This window comes from Acomys minous, assembly GCF_964271855.1.
Source record: "Acomys minous genome assembly, chromosome: 7".
Lineage (NCBI taxonomy): Eukaryota > Metazoa > Chordata > Mammalia > Rodentia > Muridae > Acomys > Acomys minous.
Window position 1 is genome coordinate 5,423,200 of NC_140488.1, and position 20,572 is coordinate 5,443,771.

At 42.4% G+C, this 20,572-nt stretch overlaps 1 protein-coding gene across 1 annotated transcript in view; it reads left to right on the top strand.

Annotated features, from left to right (window-relative positions):
* Positions 1-20,572, top strand: part of LOC311601296 (uncharacterized protein) — a 356,408-nt gene that overhangs the window by 245,710 nt on the left and 90,126 nt on the right. The gene's annotated exons all lie outside the window — the stretch shown is intronic.

Genomic DNA, 20,572 nt, shown 5'->3' on the forward strand with positions numbered 1-20,572 from the left:
TACTCCGGATATTTTTCATTTTTGTTTTATTTGCTTTAACATGGGAAACAGTGTAACCTAGCTGCCCCCTCAACTCACTTTAGGTCCTTAAACTACTGATTCTCCTGCCTCCAGTTCACAAGGACCAGGATTAGAGGCCTCTGCCACCATATAAAATTCCTTCATGCCTAACATGAACACAGATCATCCATATCACCATCCCGATATTTTGTAATAAATTTGTGGAGTTTTTTTTTCCATTCATCTATCTGGGGAAAATAAAGAGTCACAAATTCTGCACAATAATTTACCTTTGCTTCCTACATATCAAGAGATTTTACAAAGCTCCAGTACTCAAGCTGGTTGACAACAATGAAGACATGTGAAATATAATGAAGCAAATGTGAAAGACACATAGCACCATTAACATCCTGGGCAGGCCTTCCACCCACTCCCACACTGACCTTTGAGTTTTCAACATTATCTATAGGGACTAGAGACATGGGAGCTCTGTTCATGGCAAAGGAGGGAAAGGACAAGTGGGACCTCAAGTACAAGGCCTTACTTCACCTCTTGGCAGGACCACATATTACTCTCTGATCTTCAGCCAGTGAGTTGGCATCTCTGTGCCTCAGTTTGTTTATCTGCCAAATAGGAACGAGGCTAAAAGTGCCTGCTTCAAAGAGTTGCTCAGAGAGTCAGTGAAGTGATCAGTTAAAGCTGGCCTGGTGTTTACCAGTGAGCTTAAGACACAGTGAGTCTGACTTGCATTCTGTACATTGGGTGCCTCCTCTTTCTTGGAACTAGGGACCATGTATCTTTCTACATCACTGGAATCTGGCACCGGGGCTTGTGGGGTGCTGCTGGAGAGGTTAAGCTCTGGCATATCTGGATATCCAACTGAGTTCAGTCCATTACACTGGACTCCCTTTCTCAGTGGGGTTCTCCCTTCCCCTGATCTGGGACCCACAGATCCTCTCAGGAGTATCATGTAGCCCTCAGGGAGATTACAAACACAACTGTTTCCTGGTAAGAAACTGTTCAGCAAGCACCTGGAGATTAACCCACCCTATGCTAAGGAAATCCTAGCCTCCAGCAAATGACCTTCAATCTTACCTGGAAGTCCTTCCCCCCCATCCATAGGATAATTATGTACTACTATGTTTTCCTTCTTGTGATAGGACCGCATGCTACTGCATGTAAATGAAGTACTGTGTCACTGCATGTAAATCAAGTGTCCTGGCACATAGTGTATCAGACACATTCACCCTCAGACCTCTCTCCCACTACCCAAGGTGTATAAATAAAAGTCAGCTGGCCAGCTGGCTGGCTGGCTGGCTCTCTTGTGCACACGCCATTCCTCTACCTTGATCTTCTGAGACTCCATTTATTCTGGGGAAGAATCACCACTGAATGCCTGGGGTTTGACTGCTGATCAAGGCAGGCACAGTGATGGCAGAGCTGCTACATTGTTGGTAGCTAGGTGCCGACCACTGCTGAAGCACCACCAGCCTGTGTCTCACCTGACCTGTCTGCCAGCCAGTTTCAAACGTCTACATGCTTCCTCTGCTATGCTTAGCACAGCAGCTAGACACAGGGCTGTAACATGTTTGGTATCATCATTGGCTTGTGGAGCTCCAGAGTCTCCACTGCTTTCTGATGCCAGAGCTAAACTGTAACACTCATTGGAAAACTCATTTTCTACCTCCCCTGGTGAGACCAGGAAAGTCACCTAGCACATGGGCCTCGCCCTAAAGCACTTTAGAAGTCCTGATAAAAAGTGGAAAACCCATACACTTCTAATTGAATACCTACTGTGTGTAAAATCAGAGTATCTGCCTTCTTCCATTCTGGTTGAAAGATACAATGGCATCTGTAATCCTTATTGATATCGCAGCCTTCAAATAAGCCTGGAAGACTTCATGTCATTGGAGGTATGGGGAATTTCTACTTTCTCCCACTGCCTGGATTTGGTATACCACCAACAAGCTCTGAGCTTCTCTTGACAAACACTAGTAGTAGAATATGTAGGCTTAAGAGGCAAGGAAGCAGAAATTGTCGACTACTGTTATTAGGTCAGCTTTTGCCTCCCCCAGTCCCTACTGTATAACTTTTCAACAATTTCTTCCACACATGTGGCCTATAGTGTTCCTTGGGAAGCCTTCATTGGAGGGAATAAGGCCTTGAGAGTCCAGGACTATCTGTGGAATGACCCAAGGCTGGAGGCGTGTCCTTCTAAAAGAAGGAAGAAATTTCCTTGGTGCTACTGGTTTGCCTGCTGTTCACAATATAATCGTTATCCTTTTGCCCACCTGCTCTGTGGGAGGGTAAAGGATCCACCAGACTAACACTTGCCAGACATAATACATAATGCACAGAAGCCTCCTGGCTTCATGATGACTATAGTATTCTCCTGCCTTCATCTGTATGTTGTACAGGACCAGGACATCTAAGGGAACTAGGACTCTGCACGCAACACCATCCCAGTGTGCCTGGTGACTTGGATGTGGGATTCTAGGAGGACCAAACTTCTACAAGTATTGCTCTAGCCCAATGTTTTTCCCTACAAGCTTTCTTTCTCTGTCTCAGTGGCCCCTGTCATTCTCTCTGTATCTCTTTCTGTCTCTGTCTCTCCCTCTCCCTTTCCCCTCTCCCATCCCCAACCCCTCCCCCTCCCTTTACTCCCTCTGTGTCTTTCTCTCTGTCTTTTGCAGACATGTTCATTTGCTGTCTAAGCCATAGGAACTCTCTGCTAGTTGGTACACACCTGTAGTCTCAGCATATCAGCAGTTGAGAGGCAGGAGGATAACAAATATTTCAAGACTGCCTTGGATATGAAACACACTGAATACAAAGAAAACCAAATGAACTTCTGATGGTCAAAAATAGCCACTTTAAGGGTGAGGAGCCTGGTGACAGACTTGAGATGTCCTGTACCAATGTCAATCTCAGTGCCTTCTGGAAGCCCACAGCCTGTCCCTTCTGCTTGGAATTAGTCAGGTCAATCAAGGTATCTCACATATGAGCCTATTGAGCCTCCACTAAGGACAAATATGCTCACAATGCGGAGAACACAGCAATGGCCCCAAATCACTGAAGACTGTGCCTTCATGGCTGTCACAACAAGGAAGATAGATGACACATTGGTAAATAAGCCCAGTATAGATCAGATACCATCAAATTAAATGGCACAACAATTCCACGACCTACCAATTAAGCTGAGCTGTCGGCTGAGCAGTGATGTAGTGCTTGCTTTTCTCCTCAAAAGACAACAGCCACTTTTGGACTCACACCTGTCTAAGTCCTGCCTGTGACCTGTATATATTCAGGAGTCTATTCTCCAAATGCTGATCTTTGCCCTGCAGATACAGCATTGTCACAGGAAACTCACCCTCACTTCAGAGCCTGATGCACAAACTGAGAATAGGAAGGTGTGAAGTCAGCATAGCATACGTATTTCTTGGGCTCACTGACCTGTGATGATGCAATGGTAACAGGCCTGTGGGGAAGAGCTGGATGCAAAGGTGGCATGAGAAGCAATAGGGAAGGCAGACATGAGCTCTCTGCTCTAAGTCTGACTTGGAAGTAGCATTTTAGCTCCATTTAAAAGATGGGAGAAGAATGGCTGTACGTATTGTTTGGAGAATGTTCTAAGTGAGTGAACCACAATTGCAAATGGCCCTAGGGAAGTCTTAGTGACATGTTTGAGATACAAGAAATACTCTACTCTGGCAGCTAGGCAACCTCATATGACACTGCACACTGGTCACAAAGACAATGTTCCTGTGACTCAAGTGTTGGAATATACTGTGGTCCTCCCAGGGAAGCTATTTTGGAAGGTGTCACAGAACCTTTTCCCTCTTCCTCATTTAGGCAAGGCTACCATGAGGCAATTTCTGAGATGAATTTCTCATTCTACCAAGGGATGCCTCTTTATACCTTGTCCCTGCCGTGGTCTAAATGCGTGCACACTTCCAAAACCTATATGTGGTACTATTGAAGGTGAAGCCTTAAGAGACCCTGCCATGGTCTAAATGTGTGCACACTTCCAAAACCTGTACGTGACAACCTAATCCTCAATGTGGTACTATTGAAGGTGAAGCCTTAAGAGAATGGAGCCCCCAAGAACAGCGTCAGTGAGGCTTAAGGAAACCTGTTTGTTCTTTGGGCCATGTGAAGGCCTACTCAGTAGGTTCCATCTATGAAAATCTGATCACGGTGATATGTCACATTCGTGCTTCTCAGTCTCCAGAACTGTGAACGATATGTTTCATTACTCATTTGTTACCTGGTCTCAGGTACCTTGTCATAGCAACGTGAGCAAGCTTAGGTGCCTGCCTCTCTCTCTGAGAACACACACAGCTACAGGTGTGAGATTGTTTTGCTGCAGGATAGAAGTGATTCCTTAGCAACACAGCACACTTCCTTTTGTCTACGCATGGTTTGGTCATTTGATCCCAGTTCTGGTGGAACTAAGAACCTGGGATATAGATAAGAGCTCAGTGAGGCTACAGCTGGGATTATCATAGAAAAATGGCAGGTCAGCTCAATTAATCCCCTTCATCTGCTGTCCCTGCTGTAGACTTTTGATCTTTGCTCTAATGTCCCATATACAAGGTAGCATCACCCTCCACACTCTGTGTCTTTTCTCCAGAGCATTGACCACTTTGAGTTTTTTTTTCACAGATTGGTATCTAGATTGCTAATTCCATGAGCACAGGAGAATGTCTATCTGCTTCAGCTTTTGGATTTTTGTTTTCTTTCCTATCACATAGCATCAGACCTATATGTTCTGTAATAAACATTAACAAGTCTCCCGAAAGCAAACTACTTAAATGCTTATGTATTATGTTTCCTCTTTTAATATTTAAAAATAATTTAATATCATTTAATTAATATGTTATTCTTTGCGTAATAACTTGTGGACTGGACTGCCGAAATGCTGATTTTTTTCTACCCCACTGTCTGGCTTCAATCCAAACATTGCATTGTGATGTTTATTCTAAGTATTTCCTATCTCAAGTTTGTATAAGCATGTCACCATTTGTTCTCTGTATTGCCAATGTAAGCCAACTAGCCAATGCTGAGCAAAACAGAGAACAGGGTAGGACATCTTGGGGAGTGAGGGGTGGGGAAAGAGCAGGAAGGACAGGAGGGATGCATGTGGAGAGGACCAGGAAACATCCGGAGCAATGAGCCAGACCTAGGATATGAGTAAAAAGCAAGTGTAGCGTGAGAAATCTGAATGGCAGGAAACTAGACCAGTTGGGAGGTTTAGGATGGAGTAATTATTGCACAGCATTGTGCTATAGGCTAATTGAATACATCCTAGACTCTCTGTGTTAAAGAGAAACCACTGATTTATTAAAAAATAAATCTATATTAAATATTAACAATCAGGCAATATGTTATATTATTGCTTTTTTTCTCTCTAATGTAAAAAGACACAGAACAGTAGATGTAATTCAGTTGGTAGAGTACTTACCTAGCATGCAGGAAACCCTGAGCTCCATCTGTAGCAACCCACAAAGCAAGCAAGGTAACACAAGCCTTTAATCTCAGCCCTCAGGAGGTAGAGACAGCAGGCTCAGAAGTTCAAGGTTATGCTTGGCTACATAGAAAATTCAAGTTGAGCTGGGATACAAGAGACTATATAAAAACAAACAATACATAGTCACAATGTACAAATTATAAAAAACCATGGTCAGCGTCCTCCAGCTTCCTGTAGCTGTCTAGGATTGGTGCCCCACCATTTTTCCCCCTTCCATGTTATCATGTTCACATATATACATATATAATAAACATTTTTTAAAAGAGGCCACAACTTTGAGAGAGAGCAAGGGTGGTGCATAGGAGGGTTAGTGGGAGGAGAGTGAAGAAGGGAATAATGGAATTATATAATATTTTTTAAACTTATTGAAATATTTAAGTGTTATATCATATTAAGTTTCATACAGGCCAGAAAAATGGGTCACTTGCTACAGAGGCCTGAAAGACATGAATTCAGTCCCTGAAGCCCATATAAAGAATGGCAGGAAAGAATCAGAGTCACAAAGTTGTCGTCTGGTTGCCATGCCTACACACACACACACACACACACACACACACACACACACACACACACACACACTATATCCACAAACAAGAATAGAATAAAACAAAATTTAAAGCCCTTAAGCCCTTTAATCTGATAAAAACCCTCTAAAATGCTGGTTTATATTCCTCTGTATGTTTTTTTCACGTGCATACATTTTTTCCACACAAACACACAAAAAAGAAATTCTAAATTATTTGTTCTAATATTATCTTTGTGATTTTATGTGTGATTTTTGTTGATTTTATTTTTTACTTATATTACTTGGGGGGGGGGATGTTAGTCTGGCCTCTGGGTAATAGCCTTGAAAGATACAATCTTTTCTTAACAAGGAAATCCTGGAATCCTTGCACACTAATTCAGCATTGTGGTAATGCACTTTTGACATGTCATGTTTGGGGGGGAAGCACAAAAAGAAATTAGGGCTATCTAAAAGTCCTTCTCCAGTGCACACTTCAAATAGTGGGAATAATGAAAAGATGAAATGCATACTATAGCACATTGCATAAGCTAATACTACTATTTAAAATAGCAGAACAAAAGAAAAACATGGTCGGGCACATTACAGAGACACAGAAAGGGCAATGGCATGAAAGCAGGCAACAGGGGCAGATGATTTTCACAATCCTTCCCTGTGCCGTGAAGAAATATCTCTCTTTCCTATTGCTAACCTCATGTCGTCATCTTCTTTCTTTTCATTCTATAACCTCCTGTGTGTAGGTAGTTTTTGTTGGTGTGTGCATGGACTTGGAGCCATCCACTGAAGCATGGGTAACTACCATGGGTCACAGTCCCGAAGAAAATGTATTCTCCCTCCTCCAGTCATCAGCTGCCAATTGCTTCTCAGGTAAGCGAACTCCTTAGTCCCTCCTCAACCCATGCAGGGATGCTGACTGTTACATGTTAATCAACAGCTTTCTAGTTATATTTAAGGCCCACTCTACTGAGAAAAATAATGTGTGCCTGGAATTGTTAACCTGATCAAGAACTGGGGGATGAGGAGATTGTAGGACCAAAGGAAACATCCACCACTATTATTCTGCTAAATAGACATAGTGTCAAGGTGTCTTAAAACAGAAGAAAAAGGCATTAAGCTTTAAGTAAACATCAGATAGATTTTCATTTTATCTTAAGGTTTATGTATATCGTAGGTATCTTGTACTTATGTAGGAAGCTTGTATGTGTGTTTCTCCTTTTAAGTTTGGTCCTTATCTTGACCAACAAAATATATTTCTTATACTGCTAGACACAAGTTCTAGCCCACTGGAAGCCCACTGAGAGTCAAGAGTCCAGAGTCGATGTCAAAGCAAAGGAATTTTAATTGAGCCGAGTGCCAGGGTCCATCCAGCTCAGAAGAGTTGAGGGATCCCAGGTAGCCAAAGCAGTGGGTTTAAATACCCTTTACAGAAGCATGATTCTGCAACAGCAATTAGTACAAACCTAACTGGCTAACAAAATTAACCTCTGAGGGGATTTGGGTAAATTGAATGGAGTGTGGGAAGGAGTGAGGGAGCAGCCCAGAGGGGAGAGGGGGCAGGCTGGAGGCCACTGGCCTTAGCATATGTTAGGGTGAGATAGGGGTGGGCATGAAAGTGTGGTTATTCCAAAAATTATCTTGAGCCAGTTGGTTCTGAGTAGCGTGGGGTAGAAGCAATGGGGTATAGCAGTAGAAATTTTTCTTAACTCGTCTCAGCTTGGCGTAGATATTTAATAAAAGTTTAGCATGGCTGCATTCTGGCTAACTCTGGCCGATCTGAATTCTTCATTCCCCCTTCTTCCTTGAGACTATTTCAGTCCTGAAATAGTGAGGTCAGAGCTCATGTTCTTTTAGATTGGCTCTATCATTTAAGTGACCTGTTCTGTATACAGGGGACAAAGTTGAGTAAAATCATGAGAAAGAGAAGTGGCCCAATTGGAGATGGGTGTCCAATAAGTGTCCCCAGTAGTTTCACACCCCCATGTTTTACAGAAGGTAGTGTGCCCTCATGACTATTAGCTGGATGGCACCCAAACTTTGTTTGATATAAGGGAGGATACAAAGCATCATTGGTTTAAACAGAACTAAGAGTCTATATTTTTTTAATAGTCATTTGTCCCTCGTGCCAGAGAGTTGCCCTTGACTTAGCATTTTAGCCTAAAAAGATGGGAAAATGGGTGCTGTAGTCTCTTCTTTAGTTTCTTCAAGCTGACATTAGGGTGTTGTTTTCAGTGACCCTGGGAAAGCTGAAAAGTTAGTCAAAGGCTAATGGGGCACGTATCAAAAGCATCTGTTCAGTTGATCCAGTTGAAGAGTAAGGGAGTAGTCATATCTGAGGGACTGGTATACCTCAGCTTCCTGTAGGTTTGTATCTCAGCAGCTCTGGATAGAGTCTGTTAGCCAGGTGAAAATCTGTTGAAACAAATACAGACTAGGGACAGAAGTTAAAATTGTATCCATAAGACAGCTAGAGTAGGCTTATGCCTTAGCAAGCCAGTAAAAGCATGAACATTCTTTTATTGGGCAGACTCATTTTTATGATGATGAGAAGCACTCTTAACTCCATATTTAGAATACAACAAAGGAAAATTAAAATATTGAGCTTGGGACTGATTATTAAGCAGCCAGTACTCTCCCAGCTTATTATAACCATTGATTTAATTTTAAGTCTGTAACTTGTACTTATCTACCTTAAAACTTGTTTAAAGATTTTTAAACTTTTATAATTTGTACTTTTTTAGACCCTTAAATATTAAACACTTTTTTAGACTCTTAAACATTTATATTTATCAACTTGAAACACTTTTTTTTATTGACAGCCTTACAACACCTTTTTGGAACACTCTAACAATTTTTATCTTGTGTGTATCATTTTTAAACGCTTTCTCAAATCCTTAAATACTTTAGACTTACTTAACTAAAACTTTTAGATCTTTAGACCTTATATAAATTATATTTTTATCTAGTTATTTGCTAAGAGAAACAGCAGTTGAGTTACAGGGAAAAACTTTATCATTTAACATGAAACCTGTTTGTCTTTTTAAATAAAAGAAGAGACCTAGTGCCTAGTAGTTTTAACTAGCTGATGAATTGACTAGTGTACTAACAGTAGATCTAATTGTTTTCTAGCTGTCAAGCTACCATTAGCTTAGCCATCAATGTAATCAGAGACCTGAGAAGGATAAACTGTAACCTAGACGATTTTATGTACCAATCAAAATGACAGAGGTGACTAACCATATCCTGGTACCTAGACAGTGGTCTCCTGTGGTAACATGGCACCATGGGCAGAGACAGTCTGGCCATCAGGCACAGAGGCACAGGAGACGAGAGGCTGTTTCTGTGGCAGGAGAACACAGGAGAGATTAACCTCACCTCCTATTCACCAACGTGAGACAATGACTCTTTGGGTGTCCAGTTTGTCCACAGTTAGGCTGATCCATGGAGCAGTTTTGCTCTGTGGCTAGAGACCAGAATCCAGAGCTGGAGTCTTTTGTCATGTCACCCTTTCAGAGACCTTTGGAGTTACTGCTAGGATGGAGGCTTTTCTGTCTTAATTAGTTTAAATATATTTAATGTCATATTTAACAGACCTCTGATAAGCTTGAGGACCAGCATATCTGTGCTCAATCCTTGTCTATCTTTAGCTACTGTCTAAACTATATCTTATAAACATAAAACAGAATGTTATAATCTATAATCTGCAGATAAATGCTACAAGACCACATCTGTCTAATTTTAGTATATGTGAATTGTTTGTTCCTAGTTATATATGGGCTGATTATTTTAGAAAACACCTGTGATTAACTGAGATAGTACCTAACAAAGCCCTAAGCTTTAATTATCCTAAATAGTTTGTGATAGTAGCTCTTAACTTTATATATCAGTTGCAGTTAAAGTATCAGGACAGCTTAAGAATATTTATTATTAGGCCTATAATTATAATTACAGCAGTGTTTTTTTTAACCTACTAGCAATCAATCAAGACGCAGATACCTGTTATATTTTAAAATGGCCTTAGTTAATCTGGGGCAGGGCAGATATTAATCTTTTACATTACTTCCTATAGTGGGGCAGGTATGGGGTCCCTGTCCCAATCCATGTCATCTGCTTTAAAAAAATTTTTATCATGCTATATTTAATACATAACCCGAAATACTCATTAATGTTCTTTATCTGGGCCAAATCTCTGTCCATGTCGGCCATGTGGTTTTTTTTTTTCTTTTAAAATTTTTATACAACTCATAGCTCTTTGTCCAGTGTCTGGCAATGATTTTCAGTGTTCCAATCCCCCACTGGCTGGAATCTCTCTGAGGATATCTATGTTAGGCTAATATTCACTTATAAGTGAATATATACCATTGTTTGCCAGAACACAATTTTTCCTGTACTCTCAAATGTACCTGTTTTTTCTACTGATGCAGTTTTGTCCTTAATGCAAGGAAACCGTAACTGCTGAGCAATTTTATCCCCTGCGTTAATTTGTATCTTTTGCTTTACACACGTCATGATTTCAATTTTTCTTATAATTTTCATCTATAATACCGGGATGCATAATAAGACCTTGAGAAGTCAAATACCATTTTTAAGAATTACGTACAACAACTTAAAAGAGTTGATACATATTATGCTGCAATCAAAGTATAACCCTCTTTTTTTTAAGTGACAGCTGACAATAAATTTGTATCTCTCATTTATATGTAATACTTTAGTTGTTTACATTTAATTTTGAAACAAGCATAGGAGGCCAAATAAATCTTATCCTGACAATCGATCATGACCATAAGCACAGTCAAAGACATTTTAATAATGCAATTATTTATGAGGCAACTGATGATCTATATATCATAATTATTTTAAACAGTCCATAATAAAATGATAATAATTAAATTGGAGTTCTTTTACTTTAGCCCTAAGATCCCTAAATATAGGGGCTGGAAACTTTCCTGACTCCTCTATGTCATCGTAGACTGTAACAATTTTTTAAAGGAAAATTTATCAGTGTTACTATAGAGTTAACTTATGATTTACAGAAGTTTTCTTTAAGTCACTAGTACTCTGTAGACTGTAATATAATTAATGGGTCTTTTTATCTTTCTTTAAGAGTGAGGTCATAGAATATAACCTTAATTTTATATCAATATATAAAGATGTGAACAGCCAAAGACCATATGTCCCACCTAGGGAATGAGGCATCATTCTCTTGGAATTGTTTTATTAACTATTAGGCAATTGATTTACTGATATAGCTGACCATAAACTGTATCAGTTATTAGGACAACTTTAAATATATTTCTGAACTAATATCAAAGTAAAACTTTTAATTATAGATACCATTCATTGATAGACTGTCAATCTTGTTGATTTTTTTACACCTTAATATTAAGACTGAAAAGCAAAAGCTAGCTTAAAGGACAGAGGTTGCCCTTGGTGCTAAGCAAGGCAACTGAGTGTGGTAGGCGGCCTTCAGTAGAGAGGCTTGAGTAACCCACAACCAAATTGGCTGGCAGACACGTGGTGTTAGAGGCCCTGGTGGGGAATTTAGAACATAGTCATATTTAGAAGATAAAGCCAATCATATTTTTAAGGAAGTGATTTTTGTCTTTTTGAGAATGAAGGTAGACCATAATAACCATGCATTTAGAAGACAAAACCCCAATTTTAACAATGTAAACAATTGAATAGTTCTAAAATTAATATTTGTTAACTTAACAGTATCTTTCAGAATTGTCCATTTCTAAAGTCTGTAATGTAACAGTCTCTTAACCTGAATTGACCTTTATAACAAGCAAAGTGCTTGTTAGGACCAAGAGGATCTAAAATTATTTCCATATACCATGTCACTATCTCAAGATGGTGGAGTCATATAGCAAGCTACAGACCATTGATCCTCATGGTTGTTATTTAAAAATATGTGTGTTACAAACAGATACACACACATATATGTTCTAAAGAAGTGTTTGAACTTAAATTTTAAATATTACACCCAATAAGTAAATTTTTAATCTTTAGATAAGAGTTCACAATATAATCTATATAGCCTAGAGGTGTAGCTTTAAAATCTTATTAAAGAATTGTTGTTTTAAATATCATTACATTAAAAAACCTTAATTTAAAAGTATTTTACAGACCTGTTGGCTTCTGTCATTTGCTGTTTAGAATGGCTCTAACTTTAACTTATAAATTTAAGTTAATCTTGTTGTTACAGATTTTAAAGATCTTTTTACACACACACACACACACACACACACACGCACACGCACACGCACACACACATGCACACGCACACACAGCTCCTGCACAGACCCCACCCTGTCCTGCCCCTGAGGGCAGACAGTAAAGAAAGCATTTTCCTGATAAGCCCTCTGTCTGAAAGGTTCCTTTGAGTCTCCAGGTGGTAGGTAATTTACACATTTAAGAGTAGCAGCTTCAATGAGCATATACAGGGGGAGGAGATCCCCCTCAGTCACAGTCATAGGGGAGGGGAGTAAGGGGAAATTGGGAGGCAGGGAGGAATGGGAGGATACAAGGGATGGGATAACCATTGAGATGTAATATGAATAAGTTAATAAAATATATCTTTAAAAAAAGAGTAGCAGATTCTGCCACAGTGCAGAGGACTTTTTAATTTTTAGGAAAAGTATCTTGTTATCTGCTGAACCCAATCGGTGCAGGCAGGAGCTGGAGCTTTCTAGCAGTGTTCCATGCTTGGAGAGCCAGGCTTGCAGCCAGACTGCAAGCTGGAGAAAGCTTTCACCAAAGCCAAACAGCATCTGCCCCAAAAGCCCTGCAGTTCCTGTGTCATCTTGGTCCTTGTTCAGCACAAGTGATGGCCGACCTTTGCAATCCTTTTTGCATCTCTCTCCTAATCCTGCATACTCAACCCAGAGAGCACAAGCAGGTGTGGAGCCAGGGTGTGTCACTGCTGGCTGAGGACTCAGGTATTTTGAACCAGCAAGAATCCCATAGCCTCAGGGGTCCCCAGAGGGCCTTTTGTGCTTGGAACAGGCCTCTCTACCAAGGTAGAACTGAGACAGTTACAAGCAGACAGAAACACAAAATGACAACACACAGAAAGACACTGGTATGACAAGAGAAAAGAAGCAAAATTCACAACTGCCACTTTTCTGAGAACCAGGAGGCTCCATCCTGTCAAAAAAAAAAAACAAAAAAACAAAAAAACAAACTCCAAGCAGCCTATCCCATAACCGGGCTCTGCTTGAATCAGAAAACCAGACCTGGTCTGAAATTCTTACAAAAGATTTTTAGTCACAAGAGTCACACAAAGACAAAAAAGGAAACAAAGCACAAACCAACAAAATCAGACTTCCTGGTGCACACCGGTAGTGAGACATTGGTATCTGCCATACTGTGGGAGTAACCCTATTTCTTTCCCATGTCTAAAAATTCTAAAACAAGTCCAACAGAAATAAAGACAAACAGGAATGAGAAACAAAGAATACCACACGCCAAGGCCTCTGATTTGGTGAAAACCAAACCTGTGAAAGCAGTCTTGGACCCTCCTGGGCAAGGACAAGGCGTTCATGCACAGGGTGGAGGGGGATCGTTTCTCCCTCCTCCAGACACTGGAGCTTCCTCCAGGGCAGAGACACTGTTCTCCCAGAAGGGGCAGCTCACTCTGGGGACCCTGACTTGGGTGGGGGAAGCTTTATTTGGTTTGTTGGTGTTTAATTTCTTGAGTTCTTTATATATTTTGGATATTAGACCTTTGTCAGATGTAGGGTTGGTGAAGATCTTTTCCCAGACTGTAGGCTGTCGCTTTGTTCTCTTGACAGTGTCTCCTGCCTTACAGAAGCTTCTCAGCCTCATGAGGTCCCATTTATTAATTGTTGACGTTAAGGCCTGGGCTTTTGGTGTTCTATTCAAGAAGTTGTCTCCTGTGCCAATGTGTTCCAGGCTCTTCCCTACTTTTTCTTCTAACTGACTTAGTGTCTCTGGTTTTATGTTGAGGTCTTTAATCCACTTGGACTTGAGATTTGTGCAAGGTGATATGTTGGACTCTCACGCCCAACTCGGGAAGGGGGTCGCCATGAGAGACCATGTGAGGCGCAACGCACTGATGCAAAAGCAAAGGTTATTGCTGACGCGCCAGGGTCCCTCAGCCCTCGGGAGGTGAAGGACCCCGAGTAGCTGTTACAGACTAGTTTTTAAAGGCTAAAACCACAAAGCACGTGGAGTTCCTTATCAAGCTTAAACCATATGGACATTGGCAGTGGGAGACTTCTTGTGGGGACTTGGGTGTGGGTCCCTAGGGTGGTTACTAGAAACCATATGGGACCTCTAATATAGGGAGCTCGCATGTAGCTATTCTGGGAACTAGGGTGGAACTCTGAGGCTAGTAGTAACGAGAACTGGGAGAAGCCTCTGGGCAGGGCAAGCAAGCACCTTACATTTTATAATTTTACAATTTCTCAATAAATATAGGTCTACATGCATTTTTCTACATGGAGACATCCAGTAAGACCAGCACCATTGGTTGAAGATGCTATCTTTTTCCATGGAATAGATTTGGTTTCTTTGTCAAAAATCAAGTGTCCATATGTGTGTGGATTTATTTCTGGGTATTTGATTTGATTCCATTGATCAACCTTCCTATTGCTATGCCAGTACAAAGCTGTTTTAATTACTGTTGCACTAAGGTACACCTTGAGGTCAGGTATGGAGATTCCTCAAGAGGTTCTTATTGTACAGAATTGTTGTAGCTATTCAGGATTTTTGTTTTTCCATTTGAAGTTCAGAATTGATCTTTCAATGTCTTCAAAAAATTGTATAGGTATTTTGATAGGGATTGCATTGAATCTGTAAGTAGCTTTTGGTAAGATGGCCATTTTTACTATGTTAATTCTCCTGATCCACGAACAAGGGAGATCTTTCCATCTTCTGATGTCATCTTCAATCTCCTTCTTCAGATATTTGAAGTTTTTTTTTCAAACAAGTCTTTTACTTGCTTGGTTAGAGTTACTCCTAGATATTTTATATTACTTGTGGCTATTGTGAAGGGTGTAGTTTCCTTAATTTCTTCTAGGCATGATTGTCATTCATATATAGAAAGGCTACTGACCTTTTCTTTGTAGTTTTTAATTAATTTATTCATATTACATCTAAATTGTTAGCCCTTCCCTTGTATCCTCCTATTCCTCCCTCTCTCCCGCTTCCCCCCTTCTCCCCTCCCCTATGTCTGTGACTGGGGGAGACCTCCTCCCCCTATATATGCTCTTAGGATATCAAGTCTCTTCTTGGTAACTTGCTATCCTTCCTCTGAGTGCCACCAGGCCTCCCCATTGAGGAGATGTGGTCAGAAAAGGGGCACCAGAGTTCGTGTTAGAGTCAGATCTCACTCTCCACTCAATGGTGGAGAATATCCTGTTCATCGGTTAGGTCTGGGTAGGGGTTCGAAGTTTACTGCCTATATTCTCCTTTGCTGGTGCCTTAGTTTGAGGAGGACCCCAGGACCCAGATCGGCCTGTCATAAATTTCTTCTTGTAGGTTTCCAGGACCCTCTGTATCTTTCTATTTCCCCATTCTTCCATGCTACTCTCACCTAAAGTCTCAATAGGATGTCCTCCCCTCTGACCCACTTTCCAGGTAAGTAAAGTTTTTCATGGGACATATCACTTGGACTAGTGTCTTGATATAAGTGAGTATATACCGTTTGTCTCTTTTTGCTTCTGGGTGAACTCACTCATTATGATCATTTCTAGTTCACTCCATTTGTCCACAAATTTCGAGAATTCCTTGTTTTTAATAGCTGAGTAGTATTCCATAGTGTAAATGTACCACAGTTTCTTTATCCATTCTTCTACTGAGGGACACTTAGGCTGTTTCCATGTTCTGTCTATTATGAATAAGGCTGCTATGAACATGACTGAGCATATATCCCTGTTGTGTGGTAGGGCATTTTCTGGGTATATTCCAAGGAGTGGGATAGCTGGGTCTTGAGGAAGCCCTATTCCCATTTTTCTGAGAAAGCGCCACATAGCTTTCCAAAGGGGCCTCATGAGAGTTGGCACGAAAGCCTTGCCTGGGGCCAATCTCAGAGGTCCCAAAGGTGGCATGGGAGTTGGGGTGACGGTGGGAGACCAAGTACTGGAGAGTGAGGCCCACAATGTTTCAGCTCTTCCTCTGTGTGATCACTGCAAAACACAGGGTCCCATTAGCCAGAATCAGCCTTTAACCCAGCCACTCCCTGTTCACACAAAGCTAAAGGGCTGATTTTTGGAGGTAGGGTTACTCCCTACAGTGTCTTAGGACTCACTGTGTGTGTGGGGGACCCAAAAGGACAGCAGAAGCTTCACTCCACCTCGCAGGAACCTCTGGACTGGGGAGACAAGGCCCATACCACAGTCTCACCTGGTTCTCAGGCATGGGGCCAGTTTTGGGTTTCAGAAGCAGCCAGTGCTCCAAGCCAGACCCCAGACCAACAGGTAGACAGGGAAATTGAAACTACATTGTATTCTTTTGAGGCTCTAAGAAACCAGCCTAGGCTGACTTGAGGTATTATCCCTGCTCTGCCTTCCAGGTCTGTGTCTTAGGACTTGAGAGTGTGAGAGTTGTGTTTTTAGGTTCCTGCTGCTTAGAGGTTGCCTGAGGGCCAGATTTTAGGGAAGATCTCCTTCTCTGCCATTTCCCATGCAAAAGAATTTCCTGGAGGGCAAGGCAGGCTCTCCAAGGCAAGATGACAGCACCAGCAGAACTGAAGAGACAGTTTTTACACACACACACACACACACACACACACACACACACACACACACACAAACACACACACACACACAGACACCTCAGACAGTAGGCACTCACCGTAACACAGAAGAGACAGACACACATAGGGAGAGATACACACAAGAGAATCACAAGACAGCTTTCAGGCAGGCACATGTTCAGACTCATCCAATCAAGAGATCTGGGACCTTAGACACAGGGAGCATGAACTAATGAATTCAAATCTGGGCTCATTCTTGGAGTTGGAGCTCAGTAAGAACAAGGAAGGGTGAGTTTATTTAGCAGTAAGTCTCAGAGGCTGAAAACATCCTAGGTCTGGGTTAAAGTGTACAAAGGTAAGCAGCTTCCAGGACCAGGCCTATCCTAGCAGACAGAAGCAATAGTCCTCTGAGACAACAGCTGAAACAGGCAGATAGCCGAGCTTTTCACAGGACCCTGTTCAGAGCTTCTGGACCAGCCTCCCTCTATTTGCTGTTGCTGCTGTGTCTTCGGTGGACACCTTCCGCATGTCCACTTCCCATTGCAATTCTTCCTTAGTCAGGCAATATTCTATGAGCCAACTGCTGAGCCACACGTGCAGGCTTTATTATCTGTAGCAGTGGCCATAAAACTATCACCATAGCTAGGGGATGCGCCATTGCAGGCCTCACAGAGGAAGATGCCCGTGCCTAGATTCCCCTGGCAGATACTGCACTGCAACCCATCTCTTTTATTCTGTCAGTTTCTTTTAGGTCTCATGTGCCAGGTGACTTTCACTGAGGAGCTGGGCAGAAGGGATTGTCTACCCCAAACACAGAAGACACATAACAAAGAAGAATTCCATTTAGTTTGGCTTGTTGAAGCAATGAGTTTAGTGAGGTCACCACGGGACTGTGGATAACTCCAAAGCAGCGATTCCATTGGGGGATTCTGTGCTCAACTTAGAAGCAGGCACACTATGGAAGCATTCCTCTCAGCTTCATAAGAGGTTATAACATAGAGAGTCACCCAAAGCAGGGGCCAGGGTCACAAATGTGTACCACTGAGGGCTTCCTTCGGGCTATATACAGACACATATGCTCTTCCAAAGATTATTACCCTTCGGAACTGTTTCATAGGTGAAAAGAGGAGGAGTTTACTGACCAAGGGCCCCTTGAGGATCCCATGACACCTGCCAAGTCCATGAGTTCTTTGAGGCCTCAAAGCTCCCCTTTCCCCTTTTGAGGAAACCTTAGTAGGCCCAATCTCCACAAGGACTTCTGCAGGTGCCTAAAGATGTACTAGTAAAACACCATGTCCAACCTTGGGCAAACAACTCCAACAGGCTGAGGGAGGCTAGCTTCCCATGGTGACCCTCCTGGAGTAGACTAAAGTCAGCTCTAAGTTCTGCTCAGGGTTTATACTTCCTGTCCCTTTCTCCATTCAGAGACATTCTTTTCTTTTCTTTCTTTTCTTTCTTTGTTTTTTTTCTTTTTTTCTTTTTTTACAATCTTATGGGGGTTTGTTTTTGTTTCTTTGAGACAAGATTTTTCTGTGTAGGCATGCCTGTGCTAGAACTGAAACTGTAAACCAAGTTGCCCTCGAAGGAACATAGATCTGCCTGCCTCTGCTGCCTGCCCCTAGGATTAATGGCATGTGATATCACCAGCAGCTCAGATACTCCTTAAAACTGGAAGGATTCTATAGCAGCTGCAGTGGCTACATCAACCCAAATGAATAAAGGCACTTCAAAAACGGTGACAATCCCAATCTCTTCCCCACCAGTCCCTTCCCACTCAAGCGCGCTGTTCCTGTACGTGAGTGGTCACCAGAGTTAATAGGCTCCTGCCATAGTGTGGACGTTGAGTATCCTCCAGTGGTCCACTGTGGCAGGGGTTTGCATTATTAAGGCATGCCTCTGACAGACTGTGGTCGCTCAGGGCAGAATGTCTCCCTCTTCTCTCCCCTGTTCTGTCATTTAAGCACTTGGTCCTGTCACACTCGCCTGCCAGGATGTGTTATTGTCTCCTGAGCAGAAAAAGGCATGGGAAGAAACTGAGATTACTGTCCTTGCAAACTGCCTCAGGTGTTTCACTGTGGTAATATGAAGCTGGCTAAGGCAGCTTGTTAAGGCCCCCAAAAAAGTGCCAGCCTCAGTCTTAAGGACATGTGTAAGACATGTGACATTTCTCTAAGTGGGAAGGACACAGACTGCTTAACTGAAAAACCCCACAATTCAGAGGCATCCAAAGCCCTACACCCTATTTATTTACATGCAGGAGCTTACTGATGAAGCCCAGCAACACAGAGGAGGGCAGAGCACACATGTAAAAAGCCTCAGGATAAAGGAGGAAGCGTGCACCCAGGTATGGGACATGAGTAAAACTGGTGAGCCACCTGGACAGAATCTTATTCAAGTCCTCTTCCACTAAGCATGGGAGGCTTCGTCCTCTCTGCACTACCACTTTGAAACAGGGTGCTGGTCTTCAGAGAGTTCAGACTGTGCTACATACTGGGAGGCAGGGCACCACTCCTGTTCTATCTGGTTGTGGTTTCCCAGTGTAAATCTGTATCTCCCTCTGAGAACTGGTGCTGGAGGCAAATGAACACACCACAGCCTCTGCTGTCCCTCACTGAGGTGGAGCACGTCTTCCTTCCACCGCACCTTCCACACCTAGACTCAGTCAATAAACACATGCGCAGTGGTGCCTATTACTATGTTCAAAGTAGCACCCAACATGTCAGTGATGGTGCAAAGCCCTAAGCAGGAGCACTTTGGCTGGGTGAACACAAGTATTGTTATTGGGTAAAGGGAGGCCAAAAGGCTGTTTTCTGCTTAGGGGCAGCCTCCCTTAAAGTAACAGCAACCTCCCTTAACCTCCCCCAAAGGACAAAGTGCTTGGGCAAGGGCAGTAGTTCAGGGTCAATCCAAATGTCCTGTACCAGTTCAAAGAACCCACCCTACGTACGGACTGTCCTAAAAATATATGTGCTTCCTTACCTACCATTTTGGTTCTGCTCTCTTCTACCCAAGAGAGAGAGAGAGAGAGAGAGAGAGAGAGAGAGAGAGAGAGAGAGAGAGAGAGAGAGAAGGACAGAGACAGAGACAGAGACAGAGAGAGACAGAGAGAGAGAAGGAGGGAGAGCCTTTGCAGCTTGATCTCCAACAATCCTTTCTTTCTGCTGATGGATCAGGCTAGTTAACTGTGTTCTCACTTATACCTATTAGGTTTGGATGGCCTCAGTCATGTCTAGCTAAGCAAGTGGAAATTCTCCTTAGGATTTAATTAAAACTATGTTATTTTATTCATCCTCCTCCTCTTCCTCTTCTTCCTGCTCCTCTCTCTCTCTCTCTCTCTCTCTCTCTCTCTCTCTCTCTCCCTCTCTCTCTCTCTCTCCCTCCTCCTCCTTCTTGTTCTTCTTCTTCTCTCTCTATCTCTCTCTTTCTTCTTCCTCCCCTTTGCCTTGCCTCCTCCTTCTCCTCTTCTCTTTCCTTGTTCTCTCCCAGTTTCTTCCTCCTCCTCTTTTTCCTCCTCCTCCTACTTCTCCTTCTCCCTCCCCCCTCCCTCCCTCTCTCTCTCTCTCTCTCTCTCTCTCTCTCTCTCTCTCTCTCCCTCCCCCCTCCCTCCCTCTCTCTCTCTCTCTCTCTCTCTCCCTCACTCCCTCCCTCTCTCTCTCCTTCCCTCCCTTTTTCCCTCCCTCCCTGAGTGGGTATGGGTGGTTTGCTGTCAGGCAGGGTCCATATGAAAATAATCAGTGAACAACTTGTGTGAATTGCTCTCTCCTGTGGAGGGCTGGGTTGAGCATCTGTGGCTTCCCTG